This window comes from Mustela nigripes, chromosome 1 (genome assembly GCF_022355385.1).
Source record: "Mustela nigripes isolate SB6536 chromosome 1, MUSNIG.SB6536, whole genome shotgun sequence".
Taxonomy (NCBI): Eukaryota; Metazoa; Chordata; class Mammalia; order Carnivora; family Mustelidae; genus Mustela; species Mustela nigripes.
This window is the reverse complement of record NC_081557.1, coordinates 236,566,550-236,588,557: the sequence shown is the minus strand read 5'-3', so window position 1 is coordinate 236,588,557 and position 22,008 is coordinate 236,566,550. Positions and strand designations below refer to the sequence as shown.

Genomic DNA, 22,008 nt, shown 5'->3' with positions numbered 1-22,008 from the left:
CTCGCTGTGTCTCTCTCTGTCAAATAAATAAATAAAAAATAAAAAAAAAAACAAAACCAATTGGATAACCCAGACTAAAAATGACATCTACCACTTTGTGCTGCGAAACTTCCTCAAGAACCATGTAAAGTGGGGCGCTGGCCGGGTGGCTCAGTTGGTTAAGCTCTGCCTGCGACTCGGGTCACGATCTCAGTGTCCTGGGATCGAGCCCCCAGTTGGGCTCCAAGCTCAGCTTGAGTCTGCTTGTCCTTCTCCCTCTATTTCTACCCCCTGCTTTCTTTCTCTCTCAAGTAAGTAAAATCTTCATTTTAAAGTCCTTGCAGGAAGGGACTGGGTCTCCTCTCCATGGTTGGGTCCTCAGTGCCTTATCTGGCGGCATTGCCGTTTCTTAGTAAATATTTGTTGAATGAACGTATAGTGTTAAATTTCTATAATGTTTTCTTCTTTGTTTTTATCAGTTGGCAATCCCGGGGACTTGGCTGAGAGTACCACCCCAGTTTCACAAATGAGGAAACAAAGGTTAAAGAGAATAAATTAGTTATTCCACAAATCCACAAGTCCTAAGTAGCAGAGCTAGGACTACAAGCTCTTAATCTGCTCATTTCTTCATCCCCTGTTCTTTCCAGAACAGCCTTTAAAACCTTAATAAGCGTAAATTCCCACTCTTTGCTCCCGGAGTGGAAACCCTATGTCCTTGAGAGCATGAGAGGGGAAGTTACCATATGAAACCTTTCCAAATTACCTAATGGCCTCCCCATCAGTGACAATTTTTGTTGGGTGCCTGTTGGATTATTCATAATAGATCTTTCTAACTTGCCTGTGATGGGTGCCTGTTATACATTCTTTTTGGGGGAAAAATCAACCAAACAAAAAATTTTAATGCAATCTTCTTTTCTCCCAAACATTTTAAGGTGTAAATTGATTAATACTGTGAATCTACATTTTTAAAGTCAAATTTTCAGGAGAGCCTGGGTGGCTTAGTCACTTAAGCACCTGACTCTTGGTTTTGGCTCGGGTCGTGATCTCAGGGTCGTGGGATCAAGCCTCGCATCGAGCTCTGAGCTCAGTGCGGGTTCTGCTTGTCTCTCTCCCTCTGTTCCTCTCTCTCTTTCTCTCAAATCAATCAGTCTTTAAAATAAAATTTCCAAGGTGGTGAGAGGAATGTTCTCCAGTGTATTTTTGCCTGGTCCTGCGGGTCATTTTGAGATAGAAATTTCTGAAGTGTTGAATTGGCTTGGCTGGTATTTCTGGACTCGAGCTCAAGAAGGAGAAACCTTCCCGGTGATATTAGAATAGAAAAAATACAACGCCAGCCAAACACTGAAGAGTCTCAAATTGTGGCAAACATCTGGGTGCACATTTTGCCAAAGGCGTTCTACTGAAGCTAAAGACGGAGTAACACGCAGCCGAGGTTCCAAGAAAGAATTTCAAAATCTATGAAATCTGATCTAATCCTAATTTATGTTTCTTCTCTGTTGGGAAAGATCATTTGGTAGCTCCAGCAAGATTCTGTCCGATTGGATTAGTGGGTGAGATTTGATCCTCTCAGACCACTGCATCTGAACGTAACCGTCATTACCTTACAAATAACTTTAGAGAGTTACTCAAACAATACTCCAAAGCTTTGATTTCACTGCGACACGGTAACACGAATCTAATTCCCTTTGCCCGCTGTGGACATTGACCTTGAATATTAGAACAGAGACATCGAGGGGAATAAATAAATTGCCAGTATTGTGTTTCCTCCAGGATCCAGCCATGGGAATGGACGGTAGGGACTCGAGGAGCAGTTTTGCGTGGATGAAAAAACAAAAAACCAAACCAAAACAAAACCCTGCATTTTCTTTTTTCTCCGGGTGCCTGGCTTCTCAAATGAGGCGAGACGAGCTGTCGTGTTTGTTCTGGCTCTTACAAAGCGAGATCACATTCTCCCTCGACGGGGCTTTTTTTTTATTAGCAGCCTCACAGCCCATGCCTTTGTTGTCCGGCTGCACAGTAGGACAGGCTCTCGGGCAGGGCGCTCCATGCAGGTTTTCCAGGGAGCGTTTGACATCCGTCCTCTTCTCTCCCCTGGCTTTTCAGACTATCCACATCGTGTGCGACTCTCGAGTTTCTGATTGGGGCGGCAGGGATACTGCAGGTGGCTGTTAAGAAAGATGTAGCGGTGAGCAGCGTTTCAAATAACTTCAGAGAAAAGAGGGGAATCTTGCTCCCCTCTGAGGTTTGTATCAGACAGAAGACAGGAAGTATTAGGATTTTGTTGCGTTTTTTCTCAGCAACTCGTACTTAGTTAATTTTTGAAACCACTCATGTCTTCCCACTATGATTTGGGTCATTTTGTGGAGAAGAGGCTGTGACCCAAGGCCATCCATCACTTGTTTCCAACGGGTGGGGTGAGCACCCATCCTTCTTACCTCTTGCAGGTGGGCTCAGGGCAAGGATTGCGTTATCTTGTTGGAAACCTTTTGTCCTGCTTTGAGCTGTGGGCATGCTCTGTTGTCCACAGGGCAAGTAGTAGGACCAGCAAGCTTTCAGTGTGATCGGCAGTTTCTGGTCAGGACACCTGCTGCCTGAGCACAGTGCGACCATTGTTTCTCTGATCGAGCGTGCTCCGGGCGCAGCCACCACATCTTTTTTAGCCTGCACTTGAGTCTTTGTTTTTTTTTAATTTTTTATTTTTTTCCCCTGCATGCATTTCATTTTTGGTGGAACAAATGTCTGTCTTGTTCTTCTGGTTTTGCTGGTATGAATTTAACGTGTGCGTGTTTCCTACCAACTTGTATTTCGAAGTGTGCCTGCTGAGCCACGTTGCCGTGGGAAGAGGACTGGGTCAGAGTGAAGGCAGGTGATCTGGGCTTTGATCCCTGATCCTCTCGTCCCGGCTGCGTGGCCTCAGGAAAGCCATTGAGACTCTTACGGCATCCAGGGTCTTCATTTGTAATCTGAGGGAGTTTTGGGGTTCTAGGAATGATGGCTTGCCACGTCCTCTAGTGTTACGATTCCACCACTGTGGTTTGTGTTTTCTGGGATGCCGAGAGTGTCAAAAATGGAGGGGTCAAGTGTTCACGACGGTTGGGCTCCTGTGCGACAGTAGGTAACACCAGGAGGCGCTCTTTTTAATTAAGCAAAAATTAATAGAGTATGGCCAGTGATAGAAAGGTTTGGATGCAATCAGTTAAAGGAGGAAAATACCTATGGTTTTCTTGTCTCTTTGTGGCAAGTTTGCAGTAAACAAACACACGTTTCTTACTTCTAGGAAACTAGTGTTCTTCGGCCCTGGAAATGTTATTTGGACACTTGGGTTTTGAACTTCTAAATTAGGAATTATTGAGCTCAGATAAATGAAGACTTCTTAATTTATTAGCTCTTATTGTTCAAGTGAGAAGAAACCCACAGATCAGGCTAATATAAGAGGGGCACCAGTTGCTGATTTGTGTCCCCATCATGTTTAATAAAAATCTTACTGAAAAAGATTCTGGTTCTGTAAATGATACATAGGAGTTGTGGAAAATTTGGAAAACACCAAGAAGGAAAGACAAATAAGCTTCTAATTCCATGACCCAGAAATAGTTCTTTCATCGTACTTTTGTGTCTTTAATTATATACTTAGTTTGTAGAACAAACTTGGGATCATACCATACATATATAACTTAACTGTGCTCCTTTGGAGATGATTTTTGGGCCCGAGCTTTCAAGAGAAGGTGGAGATTAATGTAATATTATGCTTGGCACTCTTGTGACAGGGTCTGTTTTGCCTTACAGAAATAGAATTGTAGTCCTAGTATCTGAAAATAGCATTTGTCCTCTTCCCTCTTGAACAGACTTTCAATAGTTTGCATATATAGATGTTGTCATATTGAAGAGTATAATGAACGAATGAGGACTTCTTAATTTATTTGTTTTAATAGTTCACTGATTGCTTTTCTAAGGTTTCCTCACTTTGGCTTTCTGTACCAGAATTGCTAGCGGTAATATCAGTGAGCAGAAGTTATTTTAACACTGTTTTTTTAGACGCCTTCATTCCTCAAGCTGAAGCATGGTTGCTGGCGTGGGCTAGGCCACAGCTTTGGCACGAAGGAGGATGGTTAAGAAATTCCTTTTGCCCAAATATATGATGCATTTGATAATATTTATAATTTACTTGTTGAATATTGGTTTAATATGTCATTTTCTCCATTGGGAAATGAAAGATGATTAGTTTCCCCTTTTGGATTATTTAGCCTATAAAATTTTCTGTTACACCATTTGCTTTGCATCCAAAATGCATTCTAAATCCCGAACCACATTGGAATTCTTTATGACCTTCCCTTATGTGTCTTTCGGTGGTGCCCTTTGAAGTCCTGAAATGTTTTTATATTTGATTGAGATTAAATCTGGGTTTCATTTTACTTTTTAAAACATATTGAGCAAGTTAATTTTCTGTTCGAGTTCCTAAGGGGAATGATTCTAGCCCTCTGTGTCCCAAGAATTCAGACTGAGCCTTGCCAGAACATTCCTGTGGTTTTCCACAGGGCAGATCACTGTGTTCATGAAATTTTAGTTGTAGCTTATGTTTTCTGTGGTTAATTAAAACATCTGGCTTTTGCATTTTCCACAAACAGAGTCTAATCGTTTGGCCGAACCTTTTCAATAATGATTAAATGTCTCAGTCCTTTAGGATAGCCCAGACTTGTCCTTCGGACACCTTACTCGCTGTTGTCTCTGTTCATTAATGACTTTAAACAGTTGGAAAACATTTGGGGTTATCCTGCCAAACACAGACAAATGAGAGAGAGAGAGAGAGAGAGAGAGAGAGTTGATGAATCTGTCCAATGGCTCTGGCTTTTCCCCTGCAGGTCGGAGCTGCTGTGGGTGAGCTGCTGTGGTCCGTGGCCAAGCATGCTGCTGTGGCCGGATCTGGCCAGCCGTGGAACAGAAACATTTGCTGGATGGAAAATCCATAAAAGAAAGCTCCTGTGAAAGCCGGAGACAGACGCTAACTAAGTAAAATCAGGTTAGTATCAGAGAGGCTGAATGAAGCGGATCGGGTCAGCTAGGGAAAGGCTGTTTGGTTTATTCCAGAACATGTTTCTGGAACAGCCCCAGATAGCCCTTCCCAGTTATTAGAGAGTCCTAGCATTGCAGACATGGCCGGTAGATCCTGACGTATCTCCGTGCGCGGTGAATCGTCATCTTTCTTCTTCGTCCTCTGCCCCGTCCCTTTGCCCGTCTTCCTCTCCTCTTTCAGAGAAGAGCAAGTCTTTAGCACCGCGTATGAAGGAGGCCCCAGCCCGAGGCTCCCCATAACAACCGCGGTGATCTTGGCTTGACTTTGGAGAAAAACCCTCTTCTTGAGAAAGCATGGGCTCGTGCTGGTGCCTTCCGACTTGACCTCCTTTGTGTCTTCACACTGGGAAGCGGGGAGTCACGGAGACCTGCCATTTCTGGTGGGGGCGCTTCGGCCCTGGTTTGCGTGGCAAGATTTTACTTACTCTTCTCTCCCCTTAGACAAAAGCTAGCAACATGTTCATTTTTGGCAGTGCGTGCATTTGGCATGAAGATACTCCCGTAGCACAGGAGAAAAGAAGTGTCCTGAAAATAAGAGGAGTATAGAGTAATGCAGAGTGGCCTGACGGTAGACCAGCAGAATGAACTGATGCAGGAAGGTGGGGATCATTCCTTCTGAGAACGTGTGCTGTCCCCACAGGAGAGGCACAGAACACAAGCTGTTGGGTATTCCGGGGGTAACTCAGCATTAGACATCATGAACAGTCCATGAAACTCACCAGACAGGAGCGCATCAGCAGTCTTGAGACCCCGTGAAATAGTGACTGTCTGTTGACTTGACCCGCCCACCATCCCTTTACCCCTTTCATATTTTCCCTGGGCAGTTAGTCACCCTTCCTTCGTTGTCAGCCTGTATGGAAAGGGGAGGTGACCTCACTGGCTCTGTCCAGGGCATGTGACATAAGTGTGGTTAGTCAGGGTCACAAGGATGGGTTTATGGAGGACTCCGTATTTTCACTGACCATTGTGAAAACTGACCACTGTTGAAAAGACCATTTTCCTTTTCGTAGGTTTGTTAAGCTGGAGTGGCTAGTTTCCCCGCTTTGCCATCCTTTAGGGAAAGCCTTTCTGAGAATGAAGTTAACACAGAGAAGATTAGAGCAGGGAGGTGCAGGAAGTGAGATGAAGGAGGGGGGAGACACACACACACGCAGACACACGCACACATACGCACACAAACCCATGACCCCAGGGACACACACACACACACACACACCCCCATGACCCCAGAGGCGCGCACACACACACACACACACACACACACACACCTATGACCCCAGAGGCAACACACACACACACACACACACACACACACACCCATGACCCCAGAGGCAGCACCACCTAAAGCCAACAACCCTGGCTTCACTTTCGGGGCAGGTTAGGGAGTTCGTTTGAAATAGATCCCCATCACTTAGATCTAAACAGGTCCTGTTGGGAAGGCCTCCTTCTAGTTGTGAGGCCTGAAGGGGGAGGTGATTGGTGCTCCCTGTCTTCAGGGGCTCCCAGCGGAGGGGATGGGCCGGATCCGTACTCTGACACACAGTGTGAAAAATGTTTTCACTAGTGGTGAGAGCTAAGTTCTCTGGGAGTAGGGGTACAATTATGAATTCTGCTGGGTTTTGGAGAGACTGGCAGAGCGCTGTTATTTAACAAAGGGAGAAGTAGAATTTAGTCTTTGGGAACATTTAATGAAATACATTTAATTCAATTACTTGCTTTTTGAGTCTGGAAGAAAGAGAGGCTTTCTAGAGCTTGCAGTTAAAGTAAATAGCAGATAAGGAAGATAATTTCAGAGCTCCACTAGTAGTAGAATCCTGGTGTTTACTGTAAACACAATTGTGTTGGGAGCAGCCAAATGAGAGGTTATCAGAAAGCTGTCCGGAGTTTATTTAAACAGCGCAGGCTGAGGATTCCTCTTCTCAATAAAACCTCAGTTGGCTTTCTGCTCAAGCAGAATTCCAAGCACATCATGAATTTTAAAATTTATTTCTTCTTCTTAATGTTAGGCTTTATTATTATGTCATTTTAAAAATAATTGACCTTGCTTTTTTACTTTTAATTTTTATTATTTATTTATTTAATTAAAAATATATTTTATATTTATTATATATATGTTATTTATTTGTTTGCTTTTGAGAGAGAGACAGAGAGGGAGATTGTGCACAGGGTTAAGGGGGTGGGCTGGGAGGAGTAGAAATAGAGGGAGAGAGAGAGAATCTTAGGCAGGATCCACGCCCTGCGTGGAACCCAGCATAGGGCTCTATCTCACTTCCCTGAGAATATGACCTGAGCTGAAATCAAGAGTGGGATGCTTAACCAGCTGAGCTGCCTAGGTGCCCCTGTTTGCTTTTTCAAATTAACAGATTTTATTTTGGGAGGGGAGTTTTAGGTTACAGAAAAATTGAGCAGAGAGTATAGAATGTTCCCACATACCCGAACTACCACTCAGAGTTTTCCCTGTTAATATCTTGCATCAGTTTCGTACACTTGTTACAGTGGATTAGCCAATATTGATACATGATTATTAATTAAAGTCCATAGTTTACACTAGGGTTCACTCTTTGTGTTGTACATTATGTGGGCTTTGACAAATAAATGATATGTATGTATCATTATAGAGTCACACAGGATGGTTTCAGTGTCCTAAAAATTCCATGTTCTGATTATTCATCCATTTTCCCTTCTCTCTGAATTCCTGGCAACTATTGATCATTTTCTTGTCTTTGTAGTTTTGCCTTTTCCAGAATGTAATGTTTGGAGTCACACATCATGTAACCTTTTCAGATTGGCTTCTTTCACTTAGAAATAAGCTGTTAAGATTCCCCCATGTTTTTTTGTGGCTTGATAGCTCATTCCTCTTCAATGCTGGATAATATTCAATTGTCTGGACGTGCCACAGTTCATTTATCCATTCACGGATTAAAGGATATCTTGGGTACTCCCCAAAGTTTGGTAGTTGTGAATAAAGCTGTTGTGAACATTCATGTGGCTTTTACATGGACGTAAAGTTTTAGTTCCTTTATGAAAATACCAAGGAGCATGATTTCTGGATTGTATGGTAGAATTATGTTTAATTTTGTAAGAAACTGCCAAACTGTCTTCTAAAGTGACTGTACTATTTTGCATTCCCACCAGCAATGAATGAGACTTTGTTTTGCCCCATCTTTGCCAGCATTTAATGTTGTCAGTGTTTTAGATTTTAACCATTTTAATAGGTATATGTGGCATTTCATTGTTATTTTTATTTGCAGTACCCTAATGATGTATGACATTGCTTTACATGTGCTTGTTTGCCACCTATGTATCTTCTTCAGTGAGGTACCTGTTCAGATCTTTGCCCATTTTTAAGTCAGATTGTTCATTTTCTTATTGTTGAGCTCTAAGAGTTCTTTGTATGTTTTGGATACCAGTCCTTTATCAGATAAGTCTTTTGTGGAGATGTTCTCCCTGTTCTATGGCTAATTTTTTTCACTCTCTTGACAATGTCTTTCTCATAACTGAAGTTTTTAATTTTAATGAAGTCCAGCTTATCAATTATTAGTTCTTTGTGGATTGTTGTGATTGTATCTAAAAGTCACTGCCACCCCAAGGTCATCCAGATTTTCTCCTTATTTTCTAGAGTTTTATAATTTTTTTATATTTAGCCCTATGGTCTCCAGGTATTTTGAATTAATTTTTGTGAAAGCTGTTGAGGTCTTTGTCTTTGTCTAGATTTATAGTTTGTATGTGAAATTATAGTTATTCTAACACCATTTGTTGAAAAGACAGTCCTTTTTTTATTGAAAGGCATTGGCTCCTTTGTCAAAGATCAGTTGACTATGGTTGCGTGGGCCTGTTTCTGGGCTCTCTGTTCTGTTCCATTGATCTATTTGTTTATTCTTTGAACAGTACCACACTGTCTTAATTACTACAGCTTACAGTAAATCTTCAATTCAGATAGTGTTAGCCCTCTGACTTTGTTCTTTTCCCTCTGTATCGTATTGGCTATTCTGGACTTGCTTCTCTTTGTAAACATTAGATCAGTTTATCAATATCCACAAAGTAATTTGCCAAGATTTTGATTGAGATTGTATTGACTCTATAGGTCAGGTTGAGAAGAACTGATATCTTGACGATATTGAGGCTTCCAATCCATTAATGCGGCATCACTCCCTTTATTTAGAACTTCTTGATTTCTTTCAGCAGTTTTATGGTTTTCCTTATATAGATCTTGTATTTATATCTAAGTATTAGATATGTATCTAAGTATTTCATTTATTTTGATTGTAGAATAAACAGTATTGTATTTCAAATACCAGTGTTTATTGATAGTGTGTAAGAAAGCAAATGACTTTTTTATATTAACTTTGAATTCTGCAGACTTGCTCTGATTGCTTATTTGATCCAGGAGTATTTTTATTGATTCTTTGGGATTTTCTGCGTAGACAGTCATGTCATCTGTGAACACAAAGACTGATTTATTTCTTCCTTCTCAATCTATTCCTTTTCTTTTCTTTTCTTTTTTAGAGATTTTATTTATTGGACAGCGATACACAGCGAGAGAGGGAACACAAGCAGGAGGAGTGGGAGAGGGAGAAGCAGGCTCCTCGCTGAGCAGGGAGCCCATTGCGGGGCTCGATCCCAGGACCCCAGGATGATGACCTGAGGGGAGGGCAGATGCTTAACAACTGAGCCATCCAGGCACCCCTGTTTCTTTTATTTTCTTGTCTCACCTTACTAGCGAGGACTACTAGTATGATGTTGAATGGGAGTGATGAGAAGTATCTTGCTTTGTTCTTCATCTTCATGAGAACATATCTAGTTTCTCACCATTTAAGTATAATTTTAGCTATAGGTTTTTTTGCAGATGTTCTTTATCAATTTGAAGAAGTTTCCCCCTCTAATCCTGGTTTGCTGAAGAGTATTTTTCGTGAATGGGTATTGGATTTTTATCAGATACTTTTTCTACATCTATTAATAGGATCAGATGATTTTTTTTTCTTTTTTAGCTTATTGATATGATGGCTTATATTAATTGATTTTTGAATGTTGAACCAGCCTTTTGATGGGGATTGTGTTGAAACTCTAGATCAATTTGAGGAGTAATGCCATTTTGCCAATGTTAAGAGTTCTGATCCAGAGTGCCTGGGTGGCTCAGTGGGTTAAGCGCCACCTTTTGATTTTGCCTCAGGTTATGATTTCAAGGTTGTGAAAGTGAGGCCTGCATGGAGCCTGCTTAAGGTTCTCTCTCTGCTTTCCCCCCCCACCGCATGCCTCTGTGTGTGTGTGTGTGTGTGTGTGTGTGTGTGCGCGTGCGCGTGCACGCGCTCTCTCAAAAAAACAAACAAACTGGAAAAAACCAAAATAGCTCTGATTCATTAACATGGGATATATTTCCATTGATTTAGATCCTTTTCTTTTTTAAGATTTATTTATTTAGAGAGAGCGATAAAGGGAGGGGCAAAGAGAGAGGGAGCAAGATAATCCTAAGCAGAGTCCCCACTGAGCCGGGAGCCTGATGTGGGGCTTGATCCCACGACCCCAAGATCATGACCTGAGCTAAAACCAAGAGTCAGACACTCATCTGACTGAGTCACCCTGGTGCCCTTAGATCTTTTAAAATTTCTTCAACAGTGTTTTGTTGTTTTTAGGCAACAAATCTTGCACTTTGCTATTAAATTTATTCCTAAGTATTTTTTTCTTTTTGTTACTTTCATAAATGGAATCATTTTTAAAATTTCATTTTCAGAGTGTTCATTGCCAGAATATAGAAATACAGTTGATTTTTATAAATTGATCTTGTTTCCTTAAGCCTTGAACTTGTTTATCAGTACAGACAGTTTTTTATTGTGTTGCTACTTCCTTAGGATTTTCTGTATACCAGATTATGTCGTTTGGAAGTAGAGATAGTTTCATTTCTTGTTCAGTCTGGATGTTATTACCATTATATTTTACAGGAATTTGAAAATTTGGCTCTGATACGAGAAATACAAAGTAACGAGCTTTGGAGTTACTAATGAAATCATCCTATTATGTAGCTTTTGAAAAGAACAGAAGATGATAACTATGAAACTTATCTCCTTATCATCAAGTTAGTTACACAGTCGGTGAGCTTCTTAGCTACTCCTGTATCTTCTTTAGGGAAATACCTGTTCAAATTCTTCACTTATTTTCATATTAAGTTATTTGTCTCTAAGTCCCTTATCAGATACATCATTTGCACATATTTTCTCCCAGTCTGTGGCTTCTCATTTTCCTAGTACTGTCCTTGAAGCTCAAAAGAATATGTTTAAATTCCAGTTAACATACAGTGTGATACTAGTTTCAGGCGTACCATAAAGTAATTCGGCGCTTGCGTACAACACCCAGGGCTCATCACCTGCTTGACCCATCCCCCTACCCACCTCCCCTTTGATGACCATTAGTTTGTTCTCTGTAGTTAAGAGTCCGTTTCATGGCTTGCCTCTCTTTCTTTTTTCTTTTGCTCATTTGTTTCTTAAATTCCACACGAGTGAATTCATATGGTATTGGTCTTTCTCTGACCGACTTAACTTCAGTTAGCATTATACTCTCCAGCTCCATCCATGACATTGCAAACGGCAAGGTCTCAGTCTTTTTTTATGGCTGAGGAATATTCCATCGTCTCTGCATGTCACATCTTCCTTATTCATTCATCAGTCAATGGGCACGGGCTTTTTCCACAATTTGGCTACTATACATATTGCTGCAGTAAATATCAGGGTACATGTATTTCTTTTGAGTTAGTATTTTTGTATTCTTTGGGTGAGTATCTGGTAGTGCAATCGCGGGGTCGTAGGGTAGCTCTATTTTTAACTTTTTGAGGAACCTCCATTCTGTTTTCCAGAGTAGATGCATCAGTTTGCTTTCCTACCAACAGTGTAAGAGTGTTCCTCTTTCTCCACGTCCCTGTGGTTTCTTGTGTTGTTGATTTTAGCCATTCTGACCGGTGTGAGGTGATATCTTACTGTAGTTTTCATTTGTATTTGCCTGATGATCAGTGATATTGAGTGTCTTTTATGTGTCTGTTGGTCATTTCCAGGTCTTCTGCCCACATTTTAATTAGATTATTAATTTTTTGAATGTTGAGTTTTAAAAGTTTTTAATTGTAATGAAGTTCCGTTCTTCAGTCTTTTCTTTTAAAGTTCATGATTTTGATGTTTCTAAGTATTCTCTACCTAACTAAAGGTGACTGAAGTTTTTCTCCTTGTGTTTCTCTCTAGAACTTTTGTCATGTTAGTCCTTAGACTTAGGGCTTTGGTCCGTTTGGGGTTAAGTTTTGGGTATTGTGTGAGGCTCAAGTGTATGTTCATTTTTTTTCCTCCCGCAGCTATCCAATTGTCTCAAAACTATTTGCTGAGAAGACTGTCTTTTACCTTTTGATATATTTTAGCACCTTTGTAGGAAATCATTTGACCATAAATGTAAGAATTTCTCTCAGAACCCTCAGTTCTGTTTCATTGATTATTTGTGCCTGTCCTTACACTTGTTCCATATTATACTTTACTTAGGTTTGCAATGCAGGTTTTTTTTGTGTGTGAAAAAGTTTTGCCTAAGAAATGGGGTTAAGTCGCAATATGTCTCTCTTTATTTTTACTATCATATCTTTGCTTCTTTTCCTCTCTATTCCTATTTGAGTCACTCTCTCAGAAGTACTAGTCTTTGGTTATTTTTCTTTTGGATAAATGTGGAAATCTGAAATGGGAGAAGAGAATGCAAACCAATTTAAATGGATTTTCTAGATTACTGTGTGCATTACTTTAAATTAAAAATGCTCTGTTTTTCATAAAGATGGTGAGCATTCTAATGCCCATTATCCATTGGAATAAAACATTAAAATTTTCCATTACTTCTATCTTAATCATTACCAATAACTACTGACTGAAGGATTTGCAAGTTTGGCATATTATCTCAAGAATTTCAAGAATTTTCATTAATGATTATATGAATTGGGTCTAGTTTTACATAAAATGATACATTTCACAAAACATTTTATTAAATGGAAAATCTATGAAATAAAATGTTTTGGGTTTTGGTAACAGAGTACAATTTTATGTTTCATAGAAACTGAACATTTTTCATAGTTCAATTAAAATGCCACCTGCATTTTTTTAATATTTATCTGGGCTCTTTTTGTCTTTGAGTTAGTATAGTTCTCAATAAGCAACTGTGCAGACATTAAAATAATTGGATCGGAAGCATGAAGACTGCAAATTTTTATTTCTTCCTTAATTACAACTCTGTAAAAATCGTGAATAGGTGTGATTTAGAAGGAAAAAAAATCAGTGCTTTCTTTGGTGACATTTGGATTCTAGTTGGCCCTTTTGTTTTGTCATTAAGTTATAATTTTGTTTGGGGGATGACTTATTTTTAATTTGAAAAATCATAAAATTTTGGTCTCGGTAAAAATCAGAGACAGTTCTTTTCTCTCAAGTACTGCTGGAAGCTAACTTCTACCGCTGGGCTTTAATTGAGTATTAAAATCAAAATTAGATCTAGAATATGTTTTCTTGCAGTTCCGTTAGGAACAGTTCTATGGTCAAGCCATGCTTCCCCGTTTCCAAAGGGCTCAGTTCAGGATGGCTTCTCTGCTTCTTGCTCTTTCTTGGCAAGCTTCTTATTTCTGCCTGGGTAGACTACCATGATGGGAGCAGACATCCGTATCACCTGCCCCTTTGCTTTCTTTGGCTGTCCTTTGGCTGATAATGTCACCGCATAAAAATGCATCCATAGAGCAATGTGGGATTATTCTTTTCATTGTTCATTTAAAAGAAAAAGCCAGGGGCACCTGGGTGGCTCAGTTGGTTAAGCATCCGACTCTTGATTTTGGCTCAAGTCATGATCTCAGGGTTGTGGGATGGAGTCCCTGCCTCAGGCTCTGTGCTTAGCATGGAGTCTGCTTGTCCCTCTCCCTCTGCTTCTACACGACACCCCCCCCCCCGCCACAGCCCCCCCCCCTCTCAAATAAATAAATAAATAAATAAAATCTTTATAAAAACATAAAAGGGAAAGCCATAGGTAAGCTTCCACTTACAACTCTAGGACTCAGGAGGTGGGCATCATGGCTCTTTTAACCCTGCCATTCCTTTAAATCTTTTCTTTCTCTTTGATGCCTTTTCAAAGTTTTTGTGACCTATTTGCAGAATGATGAATGGACCCTGTGAGGCCAGTAGTATGTAACAATGTTCTAGGAAAATATGTTTTCGGTCTTGTTTTTCTTAGAGAGCTAAAACGAAATATGGATGGGTAATAGTACCTTCTTAACTTTATGGAGAGCCTTATGCTGGACGATGTTCGGGGTTCACAGTGATTGAATCTCCGAAATTTGAGTCATGGTACAGTGACATCTGCGAAGGCTCCGGTCTTTTATTATCGTTTGGTTGCCAATGAAGCAAAATCAGATCAATTTCATCACATTCAGTGAGCCAGTAATGAAAACAGTGTCCGGAACTTGCTTTTGTTAGGAGAAACGACATTTTTGTGTCAATGTGTAGTGGAGATGTTTATGAAAAATATATTAATGGAGTTTGGCATCTCACATCTTTTTTGATTTTTTGCTTGTCTTTCTAGTTTTTATGTGAAATCTGAATTATCAAGTTTCCTTGAGAAGCCTTCAAAGATACCATACTTGAGTGACCTATAATCAATTGTTATTTATTTTAATGTAATTACTACTATAAGAACAAGCAGTGGTTTCTCAGTCCTATATTGACCTGTAATGAATAAAACATTTTATTTGATGACATGGTCTGAATAAGATCTATATTCATGACATGGTAACTGTTCATAACTTCGGCTTGATTATTATCTGCCAGATTGATTATTATCTGCTCCAATAAGAATTGATCTTCCACTTCATTCATTAACAGAAATAGTCTGCTGGGTGTTTTTATATATAGACAGTATCCAAGCCAATAATTTATTTGAAACATGAGTATCAACATGAGTCTAGCTATCATTAAGAAATTGCTCTGTGTAATTTGCTAGTGTATCCATTTTAAGAATGGAAGAAAATGGTTTTTCCTGCAATCGTCATGCAGCTGAGGCCCTTTGAGGACAGATTTTAGAATCTTAGTAACTATTCTGTGTTTGGTTTCATAAGGGTGATTCTCTTGAAGATGTAAGTTTGCAGATGGTTTGTTAATGCTGTGGTTCACTTCTGATGTCTGGGCAAAGAATGACAGTAGCGAAGAAAGTAAGAGGATATTAACGATTTTTACAAAAGGCTCACCTCAGAAATAAAAAGCGGAGCGTCGAACCATGACGCTGGGCCCTCAGTATTTCTAAAATTGGATCTAAAATGGCTGGTGCTCTTGAGCAGGCATGAATTTATGAGTAATAAGAAATGCTGAATTAGTTCTACTTAGGTCAGAACGATTCAGTTAAATTCCAGTGAATGTGTCCTATGTGCAATGTTACTTTGGTAGTTGCTGGAGGGAATAAAATGAAATATCCTGGGGGAAAGACAGTCAGAATGGAAGCCCTTTTGGGAGAGCTAACTTTTTTTTTTTATAGTGTGTCCAGTATGCTAAGTACTTAAGCGCTTTTAGAGCTTTTGATGGGGTGGGGTGGAAGACTTCATTTGAGTCCCTTTTGCAGCAGTCCGATGGCGGAGAGGCATTCAGTATCTATCTTATAGATAAAGAAGCTTAGGATCAGTGAGATCAAATGGTCTTATTGAAGTCTCACATCTCCTCATTTAAATTTGAATATGAATTTTTTTTTTCCTTAGGCACCATTGTGTACAGGTATAAATGAAAGCATTGCCTATAAAAAGTGATTGACCTATGGAAACTCTCTTTATATATGTATCTCTTTCTTCATGTATCTTTCATTATTTTTATAATTAATGATATAATAAAGGCCCAGGGATCCAGATGAGTAGAATGCTTTGGAATTTCCAAGGAGCAAGGGATGGATATGGATGCAGATTAATTTGGAGAAATATCATTTTGTTATTTTTGATAAATTAGGAGGTAGGAAGTTATTATCCGTGGATGGGTGTTTTCAAGCCATTTTACCTGAGAAAGATATCTAATCAGACTCTCAGAGGCAGAAATAAAAATTCAGGGCATGTTTTGGGTTCTATTTCATTGATTTCTGCTCTGATCTTTATTATTTCTCTTCTCCTGATGGGTTTAGGCTTTCTTCGTTGTTCATTCTCTAGCTCCTTTAGGTGTAGGGTTAGGTTGTGTATTTGAGACCTTCCTTGTTTCTTCAGGGCATGTTTTGGGAAATCCTAGGTTTTATAGCCAAGGGATGTGGCCCACCCACACACTCTGAACTTGCTGTGAGTTACCCAGAGGGATCTGGTTGTGAGGGGGATCAGACACTCGCAGCCAGTTTCTCAGAGAAGGAAGTAATTAGGGAAAACTGTGGACGTTCCTAACTATCCCACATCCCCACTCTGCACTCATTGTTTGAGAACTTCCAGCTTCTTTGAGCTATCATGGGAGCTCTCTAGAAGTGGACAGTGGTGAGGGACCAACAAACATGTTCACCTCTCTGATGGTTTGAGACTTCAGTCTCTCTTTTGCTTCCTTGGTATTTTCAACTGCTAGTATTCATAGTTAAGTACTGCTATGGTCTAAATGGCCCCCCACAATTCATATGTTGAAATCCTGGCTTCCAAAGATGATGGTGTGAAGAGGTGTTGACTTTGGGAGGTACACGTCATAAGGGTCGAGCCTTCATGAATGGAATTAGTGCCTTACAAAAAAGGTTCCAGAGAAATCCCTCTCTGCCACGCGAAAATGCATTGAGAGGGCCAGCTGTGAACCAAAAAGAGGGCCATAACTAAAAGGCAACTGTGCTGACACCATATTCTGGGACTTCCCAGCCTCCAGAACTGTGAGAAATAAATTTCTGTTACTTATAAGCCATCCAGTCTGTGGTATTTGGTTTTGGCAGCCGAAAGGGACTAAGACAAATACCTATGAGACATTAATTCTCATCTGTAGCCCGTTTCTTTTCCTGAGGTTGTGTCTTAGACAAAGAATGTAGAAAGAAGTAAAAGGTCAGGCACGTAAAACCTTTACAAAGCTGTGATCCCCAACCTTCATCTGTGCTATAAGATGTTTCCAGCTTGGTTCTTGTAATCTCTGTCGTCTGCAAGAGCTTGGCTTAGCCTGCGATGGGTTGGTTGTCTGACCTGTGATACAGTTTGAAACAAAGCAGGTCAGTTTTGGTACCCGTAACCATACAGAAAGGGGACTACTGTTTGAGATTAAATTATCTTCTAAAATAGCTACCAGTGAAGAGCAATTTGGCAATATATTTCAAAATTTAAAATCACCAGCAATTTCATAAATAGGCTCACTTAAAATTATGCCAAGATATTTGTACAAGTTACAATATAACATGTTTATAGAATGGAGTCTGTGTGCTGATTTGAAATTATCTTGTATCTAAAATACAATATATAATGTAATAATGGTATATACTTACACATACTTATATGTATTCATGTATGAAAAGAACATTTTACAGAATCATATGAATACCATTCTCTTTTGTCTAAATCTTTTTAAAAAGATATATATGCTGATATATATACTTTTTCTTTAAAAAGATATGAATGTTAATATGCTGGAAGATTTTTCTTTTTTCTTTCTTTTCTGTATTTGAGTTTTCTAATCAGGTTCATTTCTTCTTCTTTCCTTTTAAAAATGAATCAGGAGCACAAATACAAACCCAAAAAAAAAAAAAAAAAAAGAATCAGGAGCTAACCAGGTAGTATGGTCACGGACCATTTTCCTTCATTGTGTTTGAATGCAATTTATAAAACCCTATTAAGCGTTTTTAAAAACACAGCACATTTTTCTCTAATACTCGTTTGTCAGACTTTCTTGTCCTCTTTGTATGCCGAGGAAGGGGATGATCTTTGTGGGAAAAGTGGTCAAGTATGTGCTAAGCCAGCAGACATTCCTTTGAAAGTTTATTAGTTAAAGCATTGAATTGAGCAAGAGAAAGAAAGATATTTACCAAATGTGATTCGAAGGACAAAGAATCCCATCTTGCTGGAGTGTGTCTGAAAGTGTACCTTTATGCTCAGTTTGTTTGCTTTAAATATGGGCTTTGAACTGAACTATGTTTGCTTTTCAGCCCACAAGGCTAGAGGTGGTCATGAAAGTCTCTCAAATCTGATTGCTAATCAGGAAAGCTGTTTGCTAAGAAAGGCAGGCCTGCTTGGAGTAGAAGTAATGACTGATGCACAGATAAAGCCAGGGTGCCTTTTAAGTTATCTTTGGACTTCTGTGTCTCGATTTGCTTTTCTCTTAATTAAAACCCCTAGACACAGGCCATAGGTCAAAGGAGATAAGTCCTTTAAACTCTCCCAATAATAATTACTCCTTAAGTTTTTTTTTTTTTTTTTTAAATGAAGATTTTTATTTATTTATTTGAGAGAAAGCAAGAGCATACCAGCAGGGAGGAGGGGCAGTGGAAGAGGGAGAAGCAGACTCCCTGCTTAGCAGGGGGCCTTACTTGAGGCGTGATCCCAGGACCTTGAGATCCAGTTAAGGCAGTTGCTTAACTGACTGAGCCACCCAAGCACACCATTAAAAAAAAAAAAAAAGATTTTATGTATTATTTGACAGAGATCACAAGTAGGCAGAGAAGCAGGCAGAGAGATGGGAGGGGGGTTGGGGGGGGCAGGCTCCCTTCTGAGCAGAGAGCTTGATGTGGGGCTCCATCCCAGGACCCTGAGACCATTACCTGAGCTGAATTCAGAGACTTAACCCACTGAGCCACCTAGGAGCGCCAGCACCCCACCCCCACTTTTTTTTTTTTTTTTTTAAAGAATGTAGACAATGGTGCTCTGGAGAATAGACCCATGGTAATACCACTTATCTATATGTATTTTAGTCTCTAATACCTGATGTTTCATTTTTAAAAAATCAGCAAAGCCTTGTATTTTTGTTAGATTCAGAAGAATTTTACTAACTTCTTCTTTTTCTTAAAAATGGTTTGATGAGTAGCTCATCAGGATCAGTAATATTTATTTTTGTCTTGTTTTCCTTTTTGTGTAGTTTGTGTACTGATATCTGTCCCTCTTATACTGAGTCATGTCAGGAAATAGAATTCCCATGTTTTAAGGTTCTTGAATCATAGTGTAGAAATTGTAATCTTTAGAGAAATTAAGGAGACAGTTTCTGAAATAGTGTGTTTATCTGTATGCAATTGATTATGTTTATAATATAGAAAAGTCTGAAACAGTACGAATGACACTGGATATCATGAGAGAAACTGATATTACCTTCAATAAATACTTAGTTCCCACAAGAACCTGATACTTTAAGAACTCATGGTAACTAGTGTCTAATATGGGGATTACAAACTCAGATACCTGTCAGGACCTGACAGAAAAGTAAACAAGTGAACTGGAGTGTAAAGTGGGGGTGGGGGGGGGAGGGCGTAGTTACCACATGGCTATTCAAGAATGAGGGTCCAGTCTTGCCTGATGTTTCACTATTTCAAGAGAAGGCAGAAATGTGGATTTTTATGTGACTGCTTCAGTTTTTAAGTATGTTGGCAATACATTTATGATAATTAAAAGCTATTCTTTCGTTCTTTGCTGTGATGTTCTTTTCAGTAAGTATTACAGCTGCTTTTTATATAGTTGGTGGCATGGGGCTAAAAAGGGTGTGGCGTGGCTCCTGTTTTCTAGGGACGCACTGTCTAGCTGGGCCAGTGTGATGGGGGAACAGTTGGCACAGGTGGTCAATGCCTTAGGACCCCCGAGGTGGGTAGAAGTCTGAATGAGCTTGACCGTCTCAGGAAGACTTCTTAAAGGAGCTAGTATCTGCAGTGAACCTTGAAGGGCCTGTGTCTTGAGATTTAGAGCATTGGAGAGCCGAGGTGGAGCTATGGGAGGGCGTGAGGTCTTGGGCAGGCATAGGCACACAAGGAGGAGGACTTCGGAGTAGGTCTGTGCTCTGGAAAGAGACCCACAGGGAGCAAGTGATGCAGTGATGGGAGAGTGTTCTGAACTCCAGTCCTGCTACAGTTTGTAGGAAAAAGAGAGAGAAAGGAGAGGGAGCATTGAAGACAGGGGAGCCAATTCTAAACTTTCCCAGCCATCTAGGAATGAGGAGAGCGTCTGGGCTGCGCTTAGTTTTTATCAATGAAAATGAAGAAATGGAGACATGTTTTGCAGTCCATCGGAAAATCATCTTGACTTGACCTTCAGAACGTATCCGTTGTTGCCATCTTGACCCAGGCCATCATTCTGTCTTGTCTGGATTATTCCAGGGACCTCCTAGCTGCTTTCCTTCATTTCTTTCCTTTCTTGCCTCTCTGTACTCACAATTTTCATCTTATTTTATTTTTCCTTCCCTGCCCCTATGTTCATCTGTTTCGTTTCTTAAATTCCACATACAAGTGAAATATATGGCATTTGTCTTTATCTGACTGATGTATTTCGCTTGGTAAAATACCCTCTAGTTCCATCCATGTCATTGCAAATGGTAAGATCTGATTCTTTTTGATGGCTGAGTAGTATTTTGTTGTCTGTATACATCACATCTTCTTTATCCATTCATCTGTCTGTGGACATCTGCACTCTTGCCATATTTTGACTACTGTGGACATTGCTGCTATAACCATTGAGGTGCATGTGTCCCTTCAAATCACTATATTTATATCTTTGGAGTAAATACCTAGTAGTACGATTGCTGGGTCGTAGGGTAGCTCTATTTTTAGTTTTTTGAGGAACCTCCACACTGTTTTCCAGAGTGGTTGCACCAGCTTGCATTCCCATCAGCAGTGTAGGAGGGTTCCCCTTTCTCCACATCCTTGCCAACATGAATTTTGTTTATTTAATGATCTGTCTCCAGCACCTAGAATGCTTCCTGCTATATAATACAATCTCAGTAAATGTTTATGGATTTAAGGAGTAACATAGTCAAACTTGAACAATAAAAGTAGGTTATAAGGTCATAAATTGTTAGAAGGCTTAAATTGAGGGCGCCTGGGTGGCTCAGTTGGTTGAGCGACTTCCTTCGGCTCAGGTCATGGTCCCGGACTTCCAGGATCAAATCCCGCATTGGGCTCCCAGCTCCCTGGGGAGTCTGCTTCTCCCTCTGACCTTCTCCTCTCTCATGCTCTCTCTCACTGTCTCTCTCTCAAATAAATAAATAAAATCTTTAAAAAATGCTTTTTTTAAAAAAAAAGGCTTAAATTGAGATTAAAATCATATAAATGATATTGTTTTGGTATTTCTTTTAAAAAGGGCTTTGGCAATCCTTTAGATATAGGACTTTACAATATTACGTGTAGCTAAAATTACTATGCACCTGGTTTGAAAAGAAGTCTTGATCTCAGTGTTATTTTTTAAACCCGTTTTGATATCAGGAGCAGGCTGTACAGATGAACACAGCAATAGGAAATCCTTCATGCAAAGATGAGAATGCCTATGTGAAAAGGCACATGTGAAATGAGTGAAAATGTGTATTTTTTTTTTTTACACCGGCCTTTCATTATGATGAATGTCAAGGGAATGTCCTGATTTTTTCCGTGTTTAGATCTTTGTTGCAGTACAAATTGCTTATTAAATGTGGACTGGCAGCTGGTGCTTAGATATCTTTTGGATATGCCCGTACCCCTACTTTATGACTGGATTTGGTAGGTGATGAAGTATTTCATAAAGGATTAAAAATTATGTGTTGCTCTTTTTGATCATCAAAATCAGAATAGTGTTGGGACATTGTTGAAAGCAATATTTTTTCATGAGGAAAGGTAGTTAATTTTGAAAAAAAAGTGAGAATTTCCTGTCTATTAAGTCTAGTCTCTGGCACTAGTAAGAACAAACAGAAATAGGGGCGCCTCAGTGGCTCAGTCATTACACATCTGCCTTCAGCTCAGGTCATGATCCCAGGGTCCTGGGATCGAGCCCTGCATCAGGCTCTCTGCTCAGTGGGACCCTGCTTCGTCCTCTCCCTCTGCCTGTGTTCCCTCTCTCGCTGT

The 22,008-nt window shown here is 39.9% G+C and overlaps 1 protein-coding gene across 10 annotated transcripts in view; it reads left to right on the top strand.

Moving 5' to 3' along the window:
• Positions 1-22,008, top strand: part of APBB2 (amyloid beta precursor protein binding family B member 2) — a 377,389-nt gene that overhangs the window by 64,214 nt on the left and 291,167 nt on the right. For 7 of the 10 annotated variants that reach the window (XM_059382979.1, XM_059382945.1, XM_059382973.1 and 4 more), the window contains exon 2: positions 4,836-4,993. The exons of the other annotated variants lie outside the window; for them this stretch is intronic. The gene's annotated coding sequence lies outside the window, so the exon portion shown is untranslated. The remainder of the gene's footprint in view (positions 1-4,835; positions 4,994-22,008) is intronic. 10 annotated transcript variants of the gene reach the window in all.